This window comes from Haematobia irritans, chromosome 1, assembly GCF_050003625.1.
Source record: "Haematobia irritans isolate KBUSLIRL chromosome 1, ASM5000362v1, whole genome shotgun sequence".
NCBI classification, from domain to species: domain Eukaryota; kingdom Metazoa; phylum Arthropoda; class Insecta; order Diptera; family Muscidae; genus Haematobia; species Haematobia irritans.
Window position 1 is genome coordinate 242,208,222 of NC_134397.1, and position 17,402 is coordinate 242,225,623.

General features: G+C 29.9%; 1 protein-coding gene across 2 annotated transcripts in view; it reads right to left on the reverse strand.

Moving 5' to 3' along the window:
- The window catches only part of RhoGAP100F (Rho GTPase activating protein at 100F), a 64,934-nt gene that overhangs the window by 19,497 nt on the left and 28,035 nt on the right, over positions 1-17,402 (reverse strand). The window lies entirely within an intron of this gene.

The window sequence follows — 17,402 nt, forward strand, 5'->3', positions numbered from 1 at the left end:
AAATTTTGTCTACGTGATGACAAAATATGATACGTCCCACAAACGTATGTTTAGCTTATCCGTGTCTTTCAGTAGGATAAGCTTTCTAGGGTTAAAGAAAAAATTGTGACTTTGTCCACGATCCGATGAAGGTTACCAGAAGGCTCTTTGGAAGCTCATGGTCGTGAATTACCCAAAAAATTAAACATTGGTGCAGCGATAATTTCGCACCATAATCGATCAATTGGTTTTACTGAAAAACATGGAGCATGAACAACATACCTCACGATCTAAAAGAGGAAAACAAAGGAAAAACTTTCAAATTGGAGCCGAATATCTAAAAAAACTAGTTGGTCAAGGTGAACGCATCTTGCTTCACGGCAACGCCCGGCTCCATCAGTCGTTAAAACAGCGCTCTAAGAGCTCATCCTTCGATTTGGAAGAGGACCTTTAAATCTAGCTCAACAAGTTCTTCACGATTTTTGGTGAAACGGCATCAACAAATTAGACCAAATGTGGCAAGATTAATTGAGAAAACGTTTTTGTTATCTTACAACCCAATACTTGAATTAAATTATTCAAAATATTGACATGAAATGGATGGTTGCCGATCGTTAACGATTTCATGAATGCATTTGTTTTCAAGTAACCTTCTTTGCCAATAATAAAAAAAAAAAACAATATAAACATCGTTAATAAAGGGGCGTATTAAAAGCGGCACACATTTGTAGGTTAGGTATAATGGCAGCCCGATATTTCAGGTTCACTTAGACTATTCAGTCCATTGTGAACCACAGTGGAGAACTTCTCTCTTATCACTGAGAGCTGCCCGATTCTATGTATAGCTCAATGACAAGGAACCTCCTTTTTATAGCCGACACCGTACGGTGTTTGACATTTCGGTGAAACCACTTAAAGAAGCTTTAAATCACTCAGTACTGTCACCAGCATTACTGAAAGGGGATAATCCACCGCTGAAAAACTTTTTGGTGCTTGGTCGAATCTGGGGGTTTAACTCATGACCCTATGTATGCAAGGCCGGCATGCTAACCATTGTACCACGGTGGTTCTTCACTCCAAAATCAAAAATGCCTTTGTCGCTGAATACAATTTTTCGATAAAAGCGCGCGAGGAATTTTCTTAACAAAGCACGCATTTTTATAATAAAGTTAAATGATCCCCAGTAAAAAATGGAACTTGTTCCACAAACATTTCTTTTAATGCGCATCCCGGAATCCTGCATCAAGTTTTTTTCCACTTCCGATGCAGTCCTTTTGGACAAGTCCACAAACATTTCTTTTGAAGCGCATCCCGGGAAACCCTATCGATTAGAGGTGTGCACGTGAGTAATAGTTTACTCACACTCACGACTGAAAAATCATACTCACGCAAACTCACGCACGATATTTTTTGGTAGGACGCACGCACACTCACGAAAAGAAAATTTGTACTCACGTACACTCACGCACGAAAACGTCGTGACTCATGAAAAATATCGCGGCTCACGAAAAATATCGTGACTCACGAAAAATATCGTGACTCACGAATAATTTTATGATTAATGTACCTTACCCAAGTGTCTGAAAACATGAGCATTATTAAAATCGAGAGTGTTATTAAACTCTTAACATCCCAGGTGTCACTACAATTGTAATTGAATTTAACTCTTAAGCGTGTTATGTTGGTGAGCAGAAATATTTTCGTGAGTGTAATTCGTTACTCATGCACACTCACTAAGATATTATTTTCGTGACTCACGCTCACGCACGACATTTTGGTTTGTTAATCACGCTCACACACACTCACGCTGTTGTCATGAGCGCGACTCACGCACGAATCACGAAAATTTTCGTCAGTCACGACAATTTCGTGTCACGTGCACACCTCTACTTTTGATGCAATCCTTTCGGACAAGTCTTAGAAAGTACAGAATTAGGCTGTTTTAAGAGAATATTTAAGTTTTGGACAATAAAATTTTGTAAAAAAGGATTAAAAATCAAAAAATAAAAAAGCGAACAAAATAATAAAAAAATTCATCCCCGCTGGGATTTGAACCCGCGCCATTTGGCTTTTTCACTTCCATGATCTTTTAAAAAGGTTATGCAAATTACGATAATTTTTAATTTTTTGTTAATGGAATAATATATTTATACAAAAACATATGCCAAAAAATAAAAACGATGTATAAAATAAAAATATATTTTTTTAGAAAAATATTTAATACAAAAATTGCCGCTGTTGATATTTGAACATAATAATCATACATACCCAGCAAAAAAAACGTTGCCAAAAAATGTGAAAATGTTCCGGAAGTGGCACAGAAGCGATGAATTTAACATGGGCTTGTCATGGGACGGCCCATGTTAAATTCATTTTAACAGCCGTTGCACTGAATTTGCATAACTTCTTAAGGTGTGATGCGAATGCAGTTTTTGAGTGTGAATTAAGAAATTTTGTGATATTTTGACCAATAAATAATTTGAAAAATTTTTAATGCATTCTTACGTTTGTGTGGAACGCTTGACATCAGACATTTTCAAAAATTCGCAATTTTTGTAGTATGGATTTAGCATCTTTTTTAAAATAATTTTTACCATTTTATTAATTCTTAACCTTTTTTTTATCATATTTGAAACAAAAAATTTAAAATTTTCCATTAAAAATATGAAAAAAACACAAGTTATAATAAATTGACTCAAATAAAATAAAGAACTTCTTTGGGAGGATATTTTTGGAAATGCGTTTAAAGTTGTGCCTTTAGAAGAACTTCCATTTTTTTTTTGCTTGGTAATAATCAGGAACATCTCAGAAAGTCGTTAGAATGTTATGCCGTGGTGTCATATTAGGTTCATATCACAAACATTTAAATAGACGTTTTGATGCATGGTGTTTGTGGTTCAACCCCCGGTGGAAGCAAAGAAGTTTTTCAATTTGTAAAAATTAGAAAATAAAAGTGTAACAAAAATACTGATAAAAATAAAAATTTAAATTGAAATTTTTGTGTTTTAGTTTTTTTTTTAATTTCTTCATCCAAATGAACTTCCAAAGCACAACTTTTAAAGCAATACAAATGATAAAAAATGGAGTACTTTCATCCTATGACAAGCCCATGTAAACTTCAGTCGAGATGATCCAAGTGTGCACTACTTCCGGATCACAAATTGGGTATACAAACCGGAATAGATAGGCATAGGCATTAATGAAATTATACAAATCTCCACCTCGATACAACATACAAACTTGTTTTTCTTGCACGATTTAAAAATTAAATCAATTTTCTGAAAATGACATATTTGAAATTTTCAACTTTGTAATCGTTCCCAATAACTCCTAACCCCCAACAAACAATCATAGCGATTATCACACACCTCCTTCCTATATACAAATCATTCGAATGTGTTGTATTTTATTGCTTCATATGGTTGTTATGAGTCACTTATTCCTAAATTGCGTGTTTGGTTTGCTTAGATTTGTAAAATGTCACCCTACACACACACACACATATACACACATATCCTTATAAAACTTTCCATCGTTCGTCATCGTTGCTTCATGCAAAATCGTAGTTCCAGGAAAATGTGGGACGAACTTTAGCTCGCATGTGTTCATGCATTTTAGAAATAAAGTGGAGATTTGTGACAACAAGTGTAACAAACAACTAAAATACTTTTAGTCCGGCATTTAGAATGTTGACATGGTATTTAAAATTCTACGTTGCACGTTCAAGGTCTAAATGAGGTAGGCCGAGTTCTTGATATTAGTACTTAGACAGGTTTTCAATTATTTACAATCAATAAAACTTCAAGTTGGCAGATTAATCGGAATTTTTCAATTGGAGTGGTTTACCATAGTGCAATAGCTAGTGTACAATGGTGAAGTGTGGATAATAAAGTAATGATTGTCTATGGTTTTGCATATAAATATTTACTGAATAAAGAAGTTTCAGTAGTCAGGTTAAGTGGATGATTGGTAATGGAGCGAATAAAAAAAATATTAAGATGAAGAATTAGAAAAAAATTCCGTAAAAATCAATTTTTTATCATATCAAACTTTATTAAAATTAATTAATAATTTTTTTTCAGTGTAATTAAATTAATTTCGAATTAAAAGAAATCTTAATTACTTGTCTTGTGAGAAAGTACTCCTACTTTGACAACATTTCCCTAGAAATAAAATTTTGACAACATTTTCTATATAAATAAAATTTTGACAAAAAATTCTATAGAAATAAAATTTTGACTTTATATTCTCTAGAAATAAAATTTTGACAAAATTTTTAATAGAAATAAAATTTTGACTTAATGTTCTCTAGAAAAAAAAAATTTGACAAAATTTTCTATAGAAATAAAATTTTTACACAATTTTCTATAGAAATAAAATTTTGACAAAGTTTTCTATAGAAATAAAATTTTGAGAAAATTTCTATAGAAATAAAATTTTGACAACATTTTCTATAGAAATAAAACTTGGACAAAATTTTCTATAGTAATAAAATTGGGCAAACATTTTGAGAAACAAAATTTTGAAAAAATTTTCTGTTGAAATAAAATTTGGACAAAAATTTCTAAAATTTTGACACAATTTTCTATAGAAATTAAATTTTGCAAAAAATTGTCTATAGAAATAAAATTTTGACAAACTTTTCTATAGAAATAAATTTTTGACAAATTTCCTATAGAAATAAAAATTTTGACGAAATTTCCAATAGAAATAAAACTTGGACAAAATTTTTTATTGAAATAAAAATGTGACATAATTTTTTATAGAAATCCAATTTTGAGAATATTTTCTATAGAAATAATATTTGGACAAAATTTTCTGTAGATATAAAATTTTGACAATTTTCTACAGAAATAATATTTAGACAAAATTTTCTATAGAAATAAAATTTTAACACAATTTTCTACAGAAATAAAATTTTGACAAAATTTTCTAAAGATATAAAATTTTGACACAATTTTCTATAGAAATAAAATTTTAACAAAATTTTCTATAGAAATAAAATGGTGACACAATTTTCTATAGAAATAAAATTTTGACACAATTTTTTATAGAAATACTATTTGGACAACATTTTCTGTAGAAATAAAATTTTGACAATTTTCTATAGAAATAAAATTGTGACGTAATTTTCTATTGAAATAAATTTTGACAAAATTTCCTATGGAAATAAAACTTTAACAAAATTTTCTATAAAAATAAAATGTTGAGAGAAATTTTTATAGAAACAAAATTTGGACACAATTTTTTATAGAAATAAAATATTGACAAATTTTTCTATAGAAATAAAATTTTGACAAAATTTTCTATAGAAATAATATTTGGACAAAATTTTCTGTAGAAATAAAATTTTGACAAAATTTTCTATAGAAATAAAATGTTGACCCAATTTTCTATAGAAATAAAATTTTGACGCAATTTTATATAGAAATAAAATTTTGACAGAATTTTTTATAGAAATAAAATTTTGACAAAATTTACTGTAGAAATAAAATTTTCTCAAAATTTTCTAAAGAAATAAAATGTTGAGATAATTTTTTTATAGAAATACAATTTTGATTTTCTACAGAAATAAAACTTTGGAAAATTTTTCGATATTAATAAAATTGGGCAAACTTTTCTGTAGAAACAAAATTTTGAAAAAATTTTCTGTAGAAATAAAATTTTGACACATTTTCTATAGAAATAAAGTTTTGACACAATTTTGTATAGAAATAAAATTTTGGCATTTTTTTGGAAATAAAATTTTGACAAAAATTTTTGGACAACATTTTTTATAGAAATAAAATGCTGACATAATTTTCTATAGAAATAAAATTTTGACAAAATTTTCTATAGAAATAAAATGTTGAGAAAATTTTTATAGAAATAAAACTTTGACACAATTTTCTATAGAAATAAAATATTGACAAAGTTTCCTAAAGAAATAAAATTTTGACAAAATTTTCTATAGAAATAAAATTTTAACACAATTTTCTATACAAATAAAATTTTAACAAAATTTTTTATAGAAATACAATTTTGACACAATTTTCTATAGAAATAAAATTTTAACAAAATTTTCTATAGAAGTAAAATTTTGACACAATTTTCTACAGAAATAAAATTTTGACACAATTTTCTATAGAAATACAATTTTAACAAAATTTTCTATAGAAATAAAATTTTGACACAATTTTCTATAGAAATAAAATTTTGACACAATTTTCTATAGAAATAAAATTTTGACACAATTTTCTATAGAAATAAAATTTTGACAAAGTTTTCTATAGAAATAAAATTTTGAGAATATTTTCTATAGAAATAATATTTGGACAAAATTTTCTGTAGAAACAAAATTTTGACAAAATTTTCTACAGAAATAAAATTTTAACAAAATTTTCTAAAAAAATAAAATTTTGACAAATTTTCTATAAAAATAAAATTTGGACGAAATTTTCAATAGAAATAAAATTTGACAAAATTTTTTAAAGAAATAAAATTGTGACATAATTTTCTATAGAAATAAAATTTTGACAAAATTTTCTATAGAAATAAAATTTTAACAAAATTTTCTATAGAAATAAATAAAATAAAATTTTGAAAAAATTTTCTATAGAAATAAAATTTCAAGTGATTGATATGATGATATAACAACAATGACAAAGCCACTTCATTGAAAAGTTTTTCGATTTTGAACAAGGGAAACAGTTTATAGCAGAGAATTACGTGTGGTATGCTTTCTGTATGCTCTCCTACTAAAGAAATAAAATTACTAAAGAAATAAAATTTTGAGAAAATTTTTGATAGAAATAAAATTTATAGAAAATGTTCTATAGAAATAAAATTTGACAAAATTTTCTATGGAAATAAAATTTGGACAAACTTTTTTATAGAAAAAAATTTTGACAAGATTTTCTATAGAAATAAAACTTGGACAAAATTTTCAATAGAAATAAAATTGTGACATAATTTTCTATAGAAATAAAATTTTGACGAAATTTTCAATAGAAATACAATTTTGACAACATTTTTAATAAAAATAAAAATTGTGACATAATTTTCTATAGAAATAAAATTTTGACAAAATGTTCTATAGAAATAAAACTTTGACAAAATTTTCAATAGAAATAAAATGTAGATATAATTTTTTTATAGAAATTAAATTTTTACACAATTTTCTATAGAAATAAAATATTGACAAAGTTTTCTAAAGAAATAATATTTGGATACAATTTTCTTTAGAAATAAAATTTTGAGAAAATTTTTTATAGAAATAAAATTTTGACATAATTTTCTATAGAACTAAAATTTTGGAAAAAATTTCTATAGAAATAAAATTTTGACAAAATTTTCTACAGAAATAAAATGTTGAGATAATTTTTATAGAAATAAAATTTTTACACAATTTTCTATAGAAATTAAATGTTGATAATTTTTTTATAGAAATTAAATTTTTACACAATTTTCTATAGAAATAAAATATTGACAAAGTTTTCTAAAGAAATAATATTTGAATACAATTTTCTTTAGAAATAAAATTTTGAGAAAATTTTTATAGAAATAAAATTTTGGCATAATTTTCTATAGAAATAAAATTTTGGCAAAATTTTATATAGAAATAAAACTTTGACAAAATTTTCTATAGAAATAAAATGTTGAGATAATTTTCTATAGAAATAAAATATTGACAAAGTTTTCTAAAGAAATACAATTTTGAGAAATTTTTTTATAGAAATAAAATTTTTACAAAATTTTCTATAGAAATAAATAAAATAAAGTTTTGAAAAAAATTTTCGAATCACTTAACGACAATGGCAAAGCCACTTCATTGAAAAGTTTTTCGACTTTTGAACAAAGGAAACAGTTTATAGCAGAGAATTACATCTGGTATGCTTTCTGTGTGCTCTGCGGACAATTTACCCCAGACATTGATTTTGAAACTAACAAACAATCCATTGGACCATGTAGCTTTTTTTAGTACACAAATAACGCAATATGTCAATTTATAGGCTTTTGTATAGAGCACACATAAACGCATTTAAAGAAACTCAATTTAACGAAAACATATAACTTTACTTGCAAATGTCGCAGGCTCTATTTCTTACAAACAATGTAGTAAATATAACTTTTGGAGAGACCAAAAACGTAATAGTTTTTGTATGTACATATCGTTATGAACAAAATCTATCTGATTGTCCTTAACCTTACTTTCAGCCAATAAATAATAATTTGGCAATAATAATTATCGACTGTGAAATTGCGTTGTACTCCTTATACTCAGAGTGATGAACTTCAATATAATTGGTAAATTAATATTTGCCACTTAAAAATAATGATAGGAATAATTGGGTATCATTAGATAGTAATGCATGTCATAAAGTCAAGTGCAAAAGAAGAAATTATAATGGAAAGCAATTTATAGAGTTTCATATTGTTCTGTTTATTTTTTGTTGTTGCTTAAATTGTATTAGCAACACTCAAAAAAAATTAACTATCAGGAAGGAAAATGTAGGTTAATTTTAGAAATGTTTAACTAAACTGTATTATAAATGTCAATATTAAAAAAATAAGTAAATAGTAAGTTTTCGACAAATTCTAGAAAATGTATTAAACATTTTCAATTTATAATGAAAAGTGCGTGGAAACAATTGGAGTTCGGAATTACAAAAAAGTCTTTAGCGTCATACAAAATTCAACAAATTCTGAATTATTTTTTAGAAACTTCGAATTTAGTAAATCTTTATTCTTATATTGTGTATATTTATTTTTCTTTTTTTTTAGTCCATTTAACTAACGCACACCACAAATTAAGGGAAACTTTTTCATAATCGGAAAAATTCATCTAAAACATAACATATACCCATGTTTCATATCTACACTGTTAGAAAAATATGTTTTTCATATGTTCCGATATAAAATGTTTGGGACACATATGTCAATATGTTAGAATATATTTTATTATGTTTGGGGCATAATTGTTTCATAAAAATAATATGTGTGAATGTAAACATATATAAATTTACAAACTTCGAGTAAACATATATATGTTGTGATATTTTATTAAGAGAGCGACAGAGAGAGTATAGAGAAAGGAATAGAGATGGAAACCGAGAGGGTTGACGAAAGATATCAACATTACACAGCGAGAGAATGAAAAGAGATATGCTTAAGTCTAAGTATCATTTAATTTGAATATTAGAATGAGTATTCGAAAGAGAATAGACATTCGGAACCAAGAGAATAGACATTTGAAAAAAAAGCATGTGTTTTCGCCTTGAGAGCAGCATTTTATGTATGTGTGGACATGTGTTTTGTTTACCATTTTGGCATTATGGACACACTTTTTTTCTTGGTTCATTAAAAGAAATCGGAACGTACGACGAGTAAGTCAAAATATTCAGGCAAACGAGATTAAAAAAAAACGGTGGAATATATACAAAAATTACAAAGGGATCTTCATAAAATTAACGAAAGGGCACTGGGACAGTAAAATGAAAAAAGGAGGAAATAGTTAAAAATTCAAGAGAAAAATGTATAAAAACAAAGTTTAGTTCCTCTTTATTAATAAGTAGGCCAAGAGGAGTTGACGGATACCTTCAAATATAAAAACGGGCGTTAAGTTCGAGTTTTGCAGCTAGAACAATTGAAAAAGTTTATTTTCTTTAAAATGAATTATTAAAGAAAAGTAAAAGGCAAAACAGGGCCATTTTAGAGCGATAATGCCAACTTAATACCGGCCTTAAAGATAAAAATGAAATTAGGTACAAAACACGATAAGTTTTAAATGAATTTAAAATGGTGTTAATCAATTTATGTTTATATTAAAAATATATTTATGTATGTTTATACTCGACTCCAAGTTCTTCTTTTGTTAGAGTTTTTGAATTCCTTTCAAAATTTCAAACTTTTATACCAAAAACAGTTTTTTGTTACAAAATTGTTATTTTTGCAATAAAAAAATAATATTTTATCCAAAACCTCAGTCCATATCGTTTATATGAAGCAATTAGTTTAATTTAATATAGTATAAATATAAATGTGTAAATTAAAACAAAATTTTGGTGTTCGGTCGGAGCAGGGATTGAACCCACGACCCTTTGCATGCAAGGCAGACATGCTAACCACTGCTCCACGTGGCCAACAAATATATGTTTCTGTTAAATAATGTTATGTTTACATGGGCTCGTGGGCGCTGCAAACTATGCTATATAAATGTAACTTATAACGGTAATTGTCTACTGGTGACTATAACAGTTACGTAGCCCAGTGGATAATGTGTTGGCTTACAAACTGTATGGTCCTCGGTTCGATTTTCCGTCCAGGCGAAAGGTAAAATTTAAAAAAATTTTTAAATTGAATAATTTCTTCAACAATATTTGTATTACAGAAAAACGTGGCAAGAACTAAAAAATTTCGTGGAAGTGAAAATTATGTGAGGAAATGAGCACAATCTTCTTTGGGAAAAATTCTTCCAAGCATATAATATTTTTGGGCTCAAAATGCTTCCAAACATACAAACATATTAATGTTTCGTCAGTATCCAATAATATATGTGCTTCCTGTAAAATATGTTTGGAACATATGTTAGAGAAGCAATTTTTTTTGAGGGTGCACCGATGTCACAAAAATATATATTTTTCGACAAATTCAAGAAAATTTATTAGACATAATTAATTTTTTATTACTTGAAAATTTTGTAGTTTGAAGGAAAAAATTGGAGTTCACAATTGCAAGAAGGCTTTTGTGCCATACGAAGTTCAAGATGGGCGCATTTTTAGTTATTTTTAGAAATTTAAAGAAATAATGAACTATTTTGGTGAATAATTTTTCCCGTTTTTATTTCAATTGACTAACGTTCGAAAAAAATTATTTGAGTAAAGGAAAATTTCTCCAAGTATTATAATTGCATGAACTAAAATAAAGTTAAATTACAATTAAATTGATTTAGTGACAGTCTAATGTGTGTGACTATATGTCCGGATTAAATTCATCACTTCTACGCCAATTGTGCATTACTTTCGAATTCATTTTCACTACTTTTTTGGCGACGCTTATTTGCTGGGTTATTACTAAATAAGGGAATAGTACGAAAATTTTCATCTGCTTTAGTTCCGTTTCTGTGTAATATATCGCACAAAAAAAGAATAAAAATTCGATAAATGAGATCTCAATCCTAATTTTAATTTTATACAACCTAAAGGGTGATACGGTCAAAATTTGGTCAAGGGAAAACGCGTGTAAATCGGTGAAATCGTTTATTTAAAAAATCAAATTAAATTTCTTTTTCAAGTTCAATTAGTATAAAATTCAGGGAAAATATTCAGTTAGGCTTTCGCTTTTCCAAATCCGAATTGCCGGGCCTCACGCTTGACACCTGCCATCAGATTTTGTACAGCCACCTTGTCCACCTTCTTCGCCGCAGAAAGCCAGTTTGCCTTGAACTGATGCTCGTCCTTAGCAGTTTTTTTGGTCTTCTTTAGGTTCCGCTTGACAATAGCCCATTATATCTCAATTGGGCGGAGCTCTGGCGTGTTGGGAGGGTTCTTGTCCTTGGGAACCACCTGCACGTTGTTGGCGACGTATCACTCCATGGCCTTTTCACCGTAATGGCAAGATGCCAAATCCGGCCAAAACAGTACGGAACAAACGTGTTTCTTCAGTAAAGGCAGCAGACGTTTATTCAAACACTCTTTCACGTAAATTTCTTGGTTGACAGTCCCGGAAGCTATGAAAATGCTGCTTTTCAAGCCACAGGTACAGATTTCTTTGCGAACTTTAACAGTTTTATGTGCTTGAAAATATCTGCTACCTTTCCCCTTCCTTTTGCCGTATAAAACTCCTGTCCCGGAAGCTGCTTGTAGTCGGCTTTGACGTAGGTTTCGTCGTCCATTACCATGCAGTCAAATTTCGTCAGCATCGTCGTGTACAGCCTCCGGGATCGCGCTTTGGCCGTCGTATTTTGTTTATCATCGCGATTTGGAGTCACTACCTTCTTGTAAGTCGATAGTCCGGCTCGTTTTTTGGCTCGATGCACGGTTGTAGACGATACACCCAGCTTATTTGCGGCATCTCGGAGAGAGAGGTTAGGGTTTCGCTTGAAACTACCGGCAACTCTCTTTGTCGTCTCAGCGGCTTGCGGTTTTCGATTTCCCCCCGATCCAGACTTCCTGGCTGTCGACAAACTTTCCCCAAACACTTTAATTACATTTGTAACGGTTGATTTGGCAACTTTTAGCGATTTTTCCAGCTTTGCGTGCGAGTAGCTCGGATTTTCGCGATGCGCGAGCAAAATTTTGATACGCTGCTCTTCTTGCTTGGACGGCATTTTGACAACTGAAGAGTGAATTCCAAAATCAAAATAGGAGCAACATTCTACACACACACACACCTTCAAAATGAGGGGTGTTCAGGTTTTTTTAAATGCAAAATTGAAAGAAATACGTCAAGTTTATATTGACCAAATTTTGACCGTATCACCCTTTAGTACGAAAATTTCCTTCTGCTTTAGTTCCGTTTCTGTGTAATAATATCGCACAAAAAAGAATAAAAATTCGATAAATAAGATCTCTATCCTAATTTTAATTTTATACAACCTAGAGTTAAAGCTAGAAAGCTCCCCTAAAATTTATTTTGTAGAATCGGGATCTTTGGCTCGTAGACAAGGTTAAAATCGTTGAATCCAAGTAACCTGTTTTTTTTTTTGAGTGTACCCAATATAACTTCACAATTAATTCTCACACCTATACTCTTATAGTTTTTCCATAATTCATTTAAACAATATTTTCATTAATTTAACATGCCAATGAACTTACCTTACGGCCACTGTTTCTACTTAGAAAACAGCCAGTGGATGTGCTATCGCACATTAACTTTGTGTGTGAGGAGAAAATTTTGGTAATTTTTTGCGGACTTTGCCGCTCACACAAATTCGCACAAATACACAATGAACACACACAAACGGACAGCTTGCAAGGCCCACACGATGCTCAAAACCCACGGACACACACACACGCACAAATTTTAATGGATTTCTAAGAAGTATTCACAAAAATCATGTGGGTATGACGCGCGCGCACATTAATTTTTGCCATGTTTTTGGCTCATTGTCCTTGCCAAAGTATTCGTATGGCTTTTTAGACGTTTATTCGTTGTATAGGCAAGCGGAGGCAGCCACATCTCTTTTGGGGATAGGATCTAATTTAGGTTTTCTTTGTGGCCCAAGACCATAACATTTAGTGTAGTCTTTGGCTATAATTAAATGGTTACTAGTTCCACATAGTTTTCAAATGTGCTAGCCAGTGAAGTTTAATTCCGGTTGCTTTGGTTAAAACCAAACAGTTTTTGATAGTTTTGGGGTTTTCCTTATTTTTGTTTTTGTTTTTTTTTTTTGTTTGCTTTGATTATGGACGGATATAGCGTTTGGTGTTTTTGTTTTTATTTTTTTTTTTAGATTTAGATTATTTTTTGTATGTATTCCTGAGTATAATTTGTAATATAGTTTTGTTGTTTATTTTTGTTTTCGTTTTTTTTTTTTCTAGCATTAATCCGATGAATTTCTTTTTTTCTTCTCTATATACATATATCGCGTTTTGTTGCCTATAAAAGTAGAATTATATGATATTTTGGTTTTGTTGTCCATTGATAAATTGATTAAATATTAATTCGGTGGTAGTTGAGTGCTTTAATTGTCTATAATTTAAATGAAAGTGTCCCAGAACCATTATTATCATGGACAAGCATGAAAATGTACATGAATACAATGTATGGAAATGACATTTCGCCTCACGAATAGGGACACTAATGAACAATTGTTGTTAGGCCATGGATATGTATGTATTACATTTATGTACAATTATTTTTAGACAATTTCGAGTTTATTTAATTACTTAAATACCGAATGAAATACAATAGACCAGCTCACTGCCAGCACTGGGGAACATTTTTTCGACCTAATATGAAAAATTATGCGAACGTAAATTTTAGGATACAATAAGAAAATAAAACAAGTATATACGGCCGTAAGTTCGGCCAGGCCGAAGCTTATGTACCCTCCATCATGGATTGCGTAGAAACTTCTTCTAAACACTGCCATCCACAATCGAATTACTTAAGTTGCGGTAACGCTTGCCGATGGCAAGGTATCTTAAAACCTCCTAACACCATCTTCTAAATTGTATGTATGTAAATTGTATGTCCATACGTGGTATATATTAAATAAAAAAAGATCGATCCAATACGTATATAATTCAGTTTGACAAAGTAGAAATAAAATTTTGACAAAATATTCTACAGAAATAAAATTTTAACAAAATTTTCTATAGAAATAAAATCTTGGTAGATTATTTGTGGCTCGAGTGGCAACCATGATTATGAACCGAATAAAATTTGAACAAAACTTTCTATAGAAATAAAATTGACAAAATTTTCTATAGAAATAAAATTTTGAAAATGATGAAAATTTTATTATGAACCGAATAAAATTTTGACAAAATTTTCCAAAGAAATAAAATTTTGACAAAATTTTCCAAAGAAATAAAATTTTGACAAAATTTTCTATAGAAATAAAATTTTGACAAAATTTTCTATAGAAATAAAATTTTGACAAAATTTTCTATAGGAATAAAATTTTGGTAGAATATTTTTGTCTCCAGTGGCAACCATGATTATGAACCGATATGGACCAATTTTTGTGTGATTGGACCAATTTTGGTATGGTTGTTAGCGACCATATACAAACACCACGTTTCTAATTTGAACCGGATCTGATGAATTTTGCTCCTCCAAGAGGCTCCGGAGGTCAAATCTGGTGAATGTTTTATATGGGGGCTATATATAATTATGGACCGATATGGACCAATTCTGGCACGGTTGTTAAAGATCCAAGAGAAGCAAATTTCATCCGGCTTGGATGAAATTTACTTCTCTTGGAGACTTCGCAAGCCAAATCTGGGGATAGGTTTATATGGGGGCTATATACAATTATGAACCGATGTGGACCAATTTTTGCATGGTTGTTAGAGACCATATACCAACATCATGTACCAAATTTCAGCCAGATCGGATGAAATTTGCTTCTGTTTTAGGCTCCGCAAGCCAAATCTGGGGATTGGTTTATATGGGGGCTATATATAATTATGGACCGATGTGAACCAATTTGTGCATGGTTGTTAGAGACCATATACCAACACCATGTACCAAATTTCAGCCGGATCGGATGAAATATGCTTCTCTTAGAGGCTCCACAAGCCAAATCTGAGGGTCCCTTTATATGGGGGCTATACGTAAAAGTGGACCGATATGGCCCATTTTCAATACCATCCGACCTACATCGATAACAACTACTTGTGCCAAGTTTCAAGTCGATAGCTTGTTTCATTCGGAAGTTAGCGTGATTTCAACAGACGGACGGACGGACGGACGGACGGACATGCTTAGATCGACTCAGAATTTAACCACGACCCAGAATATATATACTTGATGGGGTCTTAGAGCAATATTTCGATGTGTTACAAACGGAATGACAAAGTTAATATACCCCCATCCTATGATGGAGGGTATAAAAATTGTTTCAAATATAATTATTTTAATTAAAAGAAAATTCATAATATTTGCTCTAAGAATTGTTTATTTTTATACCCTTCACCACTACTGTGGTACAGGGTATAATAAGTTTGTGCATTTGTATGTAACGCCAAGAAGGAGTAATCATAGACTAACCTTTTAGTATACGGATCGGCTTAGAATTAAATTCTGAGTCGATTTAGCGATGTCCGTCTGTCTGTCTGTTGGTGTATTTTTGTGTGTAAAGTACAGCTCGCAGTTTTAGTCCGATTGTCCTAAAATTTGGTATAGGGTCCTGTTTCGGCTCAAAGACAATCCCTATTGATTTTGGAAAAAATCGGCTCAGATTTAGATATAGCTGCCATATTTATTTTTCACCGATCTGGTCATAATTGGCGTGTATATCAACCGATCTTCCTCAAATTCCGTACATCCGAATATTTTATGAGTCTCGAAAAACTTGCAAAATATCAGTCAAATCGGTTCAGATTTAGATAGAGCTCCCATATATAGCTTTCGTCCGATTTACACTCATTTGCCCACAGAGGCGTTCCAAATTTGGTTGAAATCGGTTCAGTTTTGGATATATCTCCGATATATAGCTTTCGCCCGATTTACACTCATATGACCACAGAGGCCAATTTTTAACTCCGACTTAGTTGAAATTTTGCACAGGGAGTAGAATTAGCATTGTAGCTATGCGTGCCAAATTTGGTTGACATCGGTTCAGATTTAGATACAGCTCCCATATATATGTTTTTCTGATTTCGACAAAAATGGTCAAAATACCAACATTTTCCTTGTTAAATCGCCACTGCTTAGTCGAAACGTTGTAAAAATGACTCAAATTTTCCTAAACTTCTAATACATATATATCGAGCGATAAATCATAAATAAACTTTTGCGAAGTTTCCTTAAAATTGCTTCAGATTTAAGTGTTTCCCATATTTTTTTTTTTACTAAAATTGTGTTCCACCGTAGTGCATTAGCCAACTTAAATTTTGAGTCTATAGATTTTGTAAAAGTTTATCAAATTCTGTCCAAATCGAGTGATATTTAAATGTATGTATTTGAGACAAACCGTTATATATAGCACCCAACACATTTGACGGATGTGATATGTTATCGAAAATTTAGATCTACAAATTGGTGCAGGGTATAATATAGTCGGCCCCGCCCGACTTTAGACTTTCCTTACTTGTTTTTAATTTAAGTTGATTTATTTTGAAATTAGTTTCCCTCCGTTGAGGCATATTTCCTTTGTAGTAAAGAAAAAAATTTTTAACCTAAAGAAATAATATTAAAATTAACTGGGATTTTTAATCCATACTATTTTTAATACTTATTTTATGGATTTTTCTTCTTCTTTGTTTTAAAGTTTTTTTTTTTTTAATGTAAGTGATTAAATTAAGTATCTGTTATAATTTGGATTTTTAAACAGACATTTATTTGTACATTATCTGTTGATATATCGCAACAATAGAACGATATATGGGATCTGAATACGAATTTTAAATTTATAGAGCTTAGATTTAATGTTAGATATATCCTTAAAGAAGAGAAAACAATTTTTGATATAAAGAAATAATCTTTAAATTAACTGATATATTAAAAATTTGGATTAACGACAAATAAGATTCAAATATAGTCTCAGATTTATTCGTTGGTTTAAAATATTTCTAACAGGTTGGCTGATAAGTCCCCGGTCTGACACATAGATGGCATCGCTAGTATTAAATGCATATTATTTTTATATAGTACCAACCTTCAAATGATTCGTGTCAAAATTTGACGTCTGTAAGTCAATTAGTTTGTGAGATAGAGCGTCTTTTGTGAAGCAACTTTTGTTATTGTGAAAAAATGGAAAAAAAGGAATTTCA